Consider the following 7,688-nt stretch of genomic DNA (forward strand, 5'->3'; position numbering starts at 1 on the left):
CAGAGGAAGTTGGGGCGACAATGGAGAAGCACGACGGAGCAGAGCAGGGGTGTAACGGAGAACATGGGGTTTGGCAGGCTGGGCGGTCGAATAGAGGGGGAGGGGTGGGGTTTTGGAGAGATGAGTCGTCGTGAGGGTTATCGGGTATGGGTGTGGGGGCGAGGGGGAGTTTGGTGAGATTTTACCCGATAGATGAGGGTTTTGTTTTTGGATAATAAACAAAAACAGGATATATGCCCGTAACGATAACAAGATCGGCATATAAACTGATTTTTGCAGTCGATACGTAGGTGTCCAGAAGATAAGCATTTACCACAGAAAGATAAAAGAGGAGTCCGTTGATGGCCAGGTGGGCCACGTTCAGTGCGGTGTGCTTGATTGGGTCGGGGGATGGTGATGCAAGTGGGCTGGGCTCCAGTCAAAAGAGGGGTGGTGGTGGGCTGTGGTGTTTCGGGAGGCCTCGAAGTTGGGTCTCTGGGGATAGAATTTTGAATGGAAATAATCCCGCTTGCCGTTGGCTCGTGATCCGACGATGACGGGGTATTGTTGATGGCAGCCGGAGTGGAGCATGATGTTGGGTTGGGTGGTCGCCGTGCGCCGATGGGAACAGAATTTGCACCGGTGAGATGACCTAGGGGGGATCTAGAGATCTTTTCGATGCCCCAGTTTTTCATGTCATTTTTACCTTTGGGGATTTGGTGGACCATCATGGATTAGAGAATACAATCTTTGGCTTTACGAGCTAGAGCACGAATGGATTGCTTGTTTGTTTGTTCTCTGTTGTTTTGTGATATGAATGATGTCATACTAAGCTTACCGTATTATAAACTTTGTCTCTTTATCCTTAGTTGTCAATACAGTGTGAAGAAATACACAATACATTAGCCATGGTACCACTACTAGGGAAAACCTTATAGACAGAGGTATAGCTGTAACGTTGGTCAAAACTATGTGCTACTGCTACTTAGTAGTAGCGCTTGTCGCAAAAGCATGCTACAACTATACTTTCAGTAGTAGCGCTTGTCGCAAAAGCATGCTACAACTATACTTTCAGTAGTAGCGCGTCTACAGAGAAAAGGGCCACTACTATAACTCCCACACTGTTGCCGGTATGCTAGGAATAGTAGTAGTGGTTCTACCTAAAGCACGATACTGCTAAATACTTTGTAGCAGCGCGTTTCTGGTGTAGAGTGCTACTGCTATGAAAAAGAAAATAAATAGAAAAATAAGTAGAAAAGTAAATGAAAATCAAAGAAATAGAAAAAGGAGAAATGAAAAAAATAAAGAAAAACAAAAGAAAAATAAAAATAGAAGAGAAAGGCATAGCAGTAGCACGTTTTGGCAGAACGCGCTATACCTAACTTAGGTATAGCGCGTTTTGCCAAAACGCGCTACTGCTATTTTGACTTAACCCCGGCCGTGCGGGCTCCAAATTTTGCTATGTCCTTTCCCCCCTCTCCCCCTATCCCACAAGTCCTCCATAGCCAATGTCGATCGCCCTACCGCCCTCGATCTCACCGCCGCCGGCCGAGCCCGCCAAGGACCTTCGCGCCCGAGCCCGAGCCTGCCCTCTCCGTCGACCGTAAGGCTCTCCCTCTCCTCTCCCCTACCCTCCTCTCTCTCTCTGCTAGGGTGCAATTCATATGTTGTTGCTGTGCTGATGTTCATATGAACCCTAGATTTGTTTAGGGCAGTAGGCATTTTTTTAGCATTTAGGAAAAATGGTTAGCAATTTTTTTAGGAAATTAGTTAGGGCAAATTTTTATGAAACTGCCTAAACAGGAATTCCATCTAGGTTAATTAACTTAGGTGGATTTAGTTATGAACCCTAGGAATTAGCAGTTGTGGTACTAGTAGATGTTAATGAGATTAACTTAGGTTAATTCGGTTAGGTCAGTAGAGCAGCAACATATAACAGGACCCTAGGAATTAACTTAGGTTAATTAGGTTAGGGGATAGTAGTGGTACTAGTAGATATTAATTATATGTTTTTTAGTTAGGGAAGTAGGGTTTTACTAGGTTAATTAGGTGAAGTTAAATGAATGACTTAAATGAATGAAATTAGTAGTAAACTGGATTTTTAGGATAAATTTATATATGCTTAAGTACTTAACTAGATATTATTTTTAGGACAAACTTGTATATGCTTATAGTTAACTAAATATATTATAGGGTTGTATATATACCTGCTTAAGTACTTATATAGTTGTTCTGCAACCAATGTATGCTTAAGTAGTTGTATAATTCCTAGGGTTCATCAATGGGTGCTTATGTAGTTGTAGATGCTTAAGTAGATAGCTAGGGTTCATCTAATTAGTTAGTACTTGGAGATGCTTAAGTACTAGGGTAGTAGGGTTAGGGCAGTAGGACATAATTTGAATTGAGTTCTAGGGTTCATAATTTGAAATTTGTGTAGATTTTCTTGAAGTGTGAAACATTGAAGTGGTCATGATATATGAAAATTCCTCGATTGTGCACAAGTGGCCTTTTATTGTTTCCAGGGAATGAAGCCAAGTGGATTATGTTTTGCCGGAATGTTGATGGCAAATTTTAGGTGCTCGATTTTCCACTTTTTAGCAAAGGTCATGCCGAAATTTTCCTTAAATTTCGAGATGACTTGTGCTACAAACCAGGACATATCGAGTGCCTGGGATTTGCCGCACCGGGAAATAATCAACGTTCCTACAAAACATAGGCATTTTTATGTCATTATTCATTTTATCAGATCTAGAACTAATTGACTAGATTTAATCGTAGGAAACATGGATAGCAACGGTGAAACAGGGTTCTGGTGACTGCGACGACGTCTACCTGGCAGCATACGATATTTGAACCTTGCCAACAATCAACAGTTGTTGTTGCTGGGCCCACCTGTCTCATCCAAGACCAACATCAAGACCGGCACCGAGACTGACGTTGAGACCCGGACCGGCACCGAGACTGACGTTGAGACCCGGACCGGCACCGAGACCGGCACCCAGACCGGCACCGAGACTGGCAAAGCCATAGAAAAGAAAGTGAAGAGGAGATGTTGACACCCAAACCAGCTCTCACTCTAGACTAGTGGTCACGGAGGTGGACGATGGCAATTTTGAACCAAAACTGCATGTGGAAGCGCGCTCATGCTACGGCAATCAAATAGGCTGCATCGTACGGCCGTGCGCTACCATCAATGATGATAAACTAAACAAGAGGCCAAATATGAAGCACTCCCTCCTAACCCTGCTCCACCAGATATTCTTGTTCCCGGGCCAGGATGAAATCCAATATACTGATCCATAGAAAGACCCAACAATGAAGAAGATAAACAAATGCGCCACGACCAAGTTTAGTGACGCATTGGCCGCCTGGAAAGTAATGGTGAAACACGCCATCGACAAAAAGGAACCCTACTTTGAGATTGTTAATGAAAATCCGACAATCACGGAAGAACAAATTCAACTATTCAAGGCGGCTTGCGATGCCGAAGATGCCAAAAAAAAGGAGAAGTAGATGTAGAGGCTTCAATAGAGGAACATTGGGCGCCACCACCTCGAAAGTCATGGTTACCTGGGGAAGAGATCCATATGGGCCAAGGAGGACGCGGAACGCGAAAGTCTGGGCGTCCTAGACCCCTCGGCGGACTTCACCGTCCCGCAGGAGCATGACGTCCTCAGGGCCCGGTACCGTTGGGACCTAGTCAAGAAGGTTTTCGAGACGGACCCGGTCAAAACGGAGTTCATGAGACTGCTGGTAATTTTAGTTTCTGATCAATTCGACTGCATGTTTAGTCATATTTGTAAATGATCCTTGTTGCTTTTGCAGAGAGAGAGCAGCACATGATTGTCGCCGAAAGTGACTCGCCGTCTGAGGCGTTGGCGAGGCCCAACTGGGACACCCCATTCAACCGGGCGTTGAACATATTGGAATGACTCTCGATGGACCCTTGGCTGTTGTATGGATGCATGCACGGTGTCGGAGACAGCACCACGTGGAAGAAGTACTATGATGAGACCACGGAGGAGAGAAAGGAAATACAGAGGTTAACTAAAGAAAACATCAACAAGAATCTTGAGATTGCGGTTGAGAAGAATTCTGCTAAGATAGTCGCAACAATCGTAGCTGCCGTAAAACGGGAGATGACAGTCCTAGTTCCGGCTATCGTCGGTTGGACTTTCCCCTTGCCGATTTCTTTGGGAGCAGCTCGACTAGCGTTGCACCAGCACCTGCACCAGCAGCTGCACCAGCTCCGGCACCGGGTCCCGCACCTCCTCATAGCAGGCTGTCCTCCGTCTCGGACGTGCTCGGTGGTGCTTCGTCCTTGGTTGAGCTCGACGCCCTCACGGTACCTGTCACACCGGCCCTCTTCAATAAATGTATAATCTCCCGTTTCCATTTCCTTTCGGTTGCCTCACATCGCAGACATGTCTTTGCAGGACGATGCTGCGTGCACCATATTATACGACATCAACAACCAGAATGTGGACGTGGGGAATGCGACGATAATGAAGCCGAAGGAACAATTGTTCCACAATCGGCCGATCGCCCCTGACATCTTCAAGGTTTCCGTGCCGGTGTCAAACCGGGCCATGAGCATTTGGTTCCTCCGGTACTAGGGGGAGATGATGATGAGACCCCGCGGCGGCTTGGCGATTGCAAGACATGGGTCCTGTTGTGGCCAAAGAGTCTGCTTCGTCTGGAGGCGGCCGGGAGCACACCCACGACCATGCAGCATCCGCAAGGTATGAACATCAGCACCCCACCTACCGAATTAGCGTCGCCTGTCGTGCTGGGTGATAGCCGACTAGGTGAGGAAGAGGCTCCATTAGTCGCTGCGGACGTCACCATAGATGAGGATGAGGATGACGATGACACTCAACAGTATCTCAATACTGGCGCCATTGATGATGGAGGATTTATGGCTCACCAGTATTAGTACTCAGGGTTTGAGCATCATGAGTTGGTGCCTGAATTGCCGCCTCCGGAGCCTAAACGTACTATTCCACCAAAGAAGCATCAGAAGAGAGCGAGCAAAGGCAACAATAAAGCTACTGCTATGATCCAGCCGCCTCCGCAGCCTCGGGTTCAAGACCGTATACCTGTCCGCGGTGCGGCGAAATTCCATATCCCTGGTGAACCAATCCTACCTGAGGCATCGGTACCGGCCATACATGGCGATCTAAGGAGACTTCATGACGATGTGCTGCGGAGAGAGAAAAGACTAATCACCTCGGAAAAACTAGGATACCCACTCTACATGGTTAACATGCCGTGGAAAAGGTTGTATGTTAACTCATTCACCGTGAAGAAGTTCTTCCTTCGATTCGATTACATCTTCGACATGTTTCACTTGAAGAATCTGGATTTTAAGTTTGTCTGCCTTTATGCCTTGTACATTAACTACATCATCGGGATTGAGAAGATACCTTTTATCTATGTCGCCGACCCATACTTCATGCGCGAGTTCTTCTTAGCAGTCTGCATAGAGCACCGTTAATACGCGAGGGACTAGATCGTCCATTTCAGGGTTGCCAATAAGGACATTGTAAAATTCTCGTGCCTTATCATCCCCTGTAAGTTATCCACGCGGATATCCTTCCTTCGATTTCAATCATTCATTTGCGCGGTGGAGGTTAATTAATTTGAGTTGTACTTTTTTTGCGTAGCCACGTGCACGCCATTCTCATCATCCTTTACGCCCGATACTCCCACGCTCTTTACTTGGACTCATCGAAGAACATGAACAAAAAGGATTACACCCACATCAAGTCTGTTCTCGTCAGTGCTATCTTTTTCTATGGCGTACGAGGTGGAGTCATCAAGGACAAGAAGAAGAGGAGCAGCAGGAACGCCTGCAGCCATAAGACTGACTTCTACGACATCCAGCAACCGAGTGATACTCTTAGTGATGGATTCTATGTCCTACACCACATGCTGTAGTACAGACGGGATCAGCAGAACCTACGCATGTTACCTACATCCGGGGATGCCCATATTCTGCAATGGGCAAGGAACATAGGAGATATCGAGGATCACCGGCTTCGAGCTGAGTTCTATCACATCCAGCGTGTACTTTCCCAAATCATCATGAAGGAGGTCCTCGAAAAACAAGGTTGTTCTACGAGGAAGGGCAAATGTCGCGGGAAGACGTCCGAACATGCGTAGCCGCTCAACGTGTCGACCTAAAGCTTTTCACTAAGCTCTCGTGGACTATCTCCCTGACTTGGATGGATGGTACGACATGTTGTGATTATCGATATTTCACAACGTGTCCATTTAGTCCATACTTCACGTATGACGAAACTTTGAGTTATGCAAGATGAAACTTTATTTGTGATCTATTTAAACCGTGCTCCTCGACTAGCGAAGATCACTCTAGTTAGGGCATTTCGGGTACGATGAACTTTGTTATTTATGCTTATGATATGTTGCTTTTATTTTTGCCAAGTCTATCTTTTTCTGTTTCTCAACTATATATGTTGCATATCATCGACTCATGTGACGATGCAGGTGCATAGATCATCAATGGCGAAGAAGTGCTACGCTAGGAGTATACGACTAGTGGACGAAGTGTCAAGCCCAGGTGTACCAGTTTCCAAGCGACAGCCAGTAGTTAGTTTAGGTTCAAGCTAGTGCGAGAGAGGGATACGAACTCATGTACTGCATAGTTTTGCTCTCACTCATAGTCATAGATCTTCTTGCGTATATCATTGTTTAGATGGATGACAATGTAGTTGCAAGAACTTGTATCGCTATTTTCGATATGATGATGAGAGACCACTTTGTGTTGGATGATGATTATGATGATGACATGATTTGATGCTATGATTACATTTGTATGTTTATGATATGCTAAAGATTATTGTATAAAGCCTATTCAAATACAAAACAAAAATGTAGAAAAAAACTAATAGAACTAACAGTAGCAAGGGGAGTAGATTAGCAGCAGCGCGCCCTTACCAGTAGCGCGTTGTGCTAAAGCTCGCTGCTGCTAGACATAATAGCAGTAGCATGGGTCAACACGCGCTACTGATACATGTTAGCTGTAGCGCCGTATCAGTAGCGCGGTGCCCCGCGCTACTGATACACCTAATACGCGCGCTACTGCTAGGCTTTTCCCTAATACGCGTGCTACTACTAGGAAAACGCTTATAGATAGAAGTTTACCAGTAGCGTTTGTTTGTGACCCCACGCTACTAGTAGTTAGTAGTAGCGCTGGCTAAAAAGAGTGCTACTGGTATAAGTTAGCAGCAATGCTTGTTATCTAAACCCACGCTACTGCTGAGTGCACAATATCTGACCACTAAATATTAGCAGCACTTGTCACCCAACCAACGCTACTATTAGTTTTGGATCTATAGAGCCTGTTGATATAAACGCGCTACTACTATTTTTTCTATCTACAAAATTTTACCAGTAGTGTGTTATTTTAGCCCGCGCTATAGGTAGTGCACCACCAGCCATAGATATTTTGCAAGCTACCATAGTAGTAGAGCGCATAGGAGACCCGCGCTACTGCTATGCCCAGCAGCCACCTACCACCTTCCCCCTCCTTCCTCCCCTTTCTTCTTCCTCCCTCCTTCCTTTCTCCCCCTTTCCTTGCACCTTGCTTGATCCAATGCTCCCCCTCCACCACCCCTCCAATGGAGCCCTCCCTTCCCCTCTTCTTTGCCCTTCCATCACCCCCTCTTCTTTGTCGCTCCACCACC

The sequence above is a fragment of the Triticum dicoccoides genome, chromosome 7B, assembly GCF_002162155.2.
Source record: "Triticum dicoccoides isolate Atlit2015 ecotype Zavitan chromosome 7B, WEW_v2.0, whole genome shotgun sequence".
Classification (NCBI taxonomy): Eukaryota; Viridiplantae; Streptophyta; class Magnoliopsida; order Poales; family Poaceae; genus Triticum; species Triticum dicoccoides.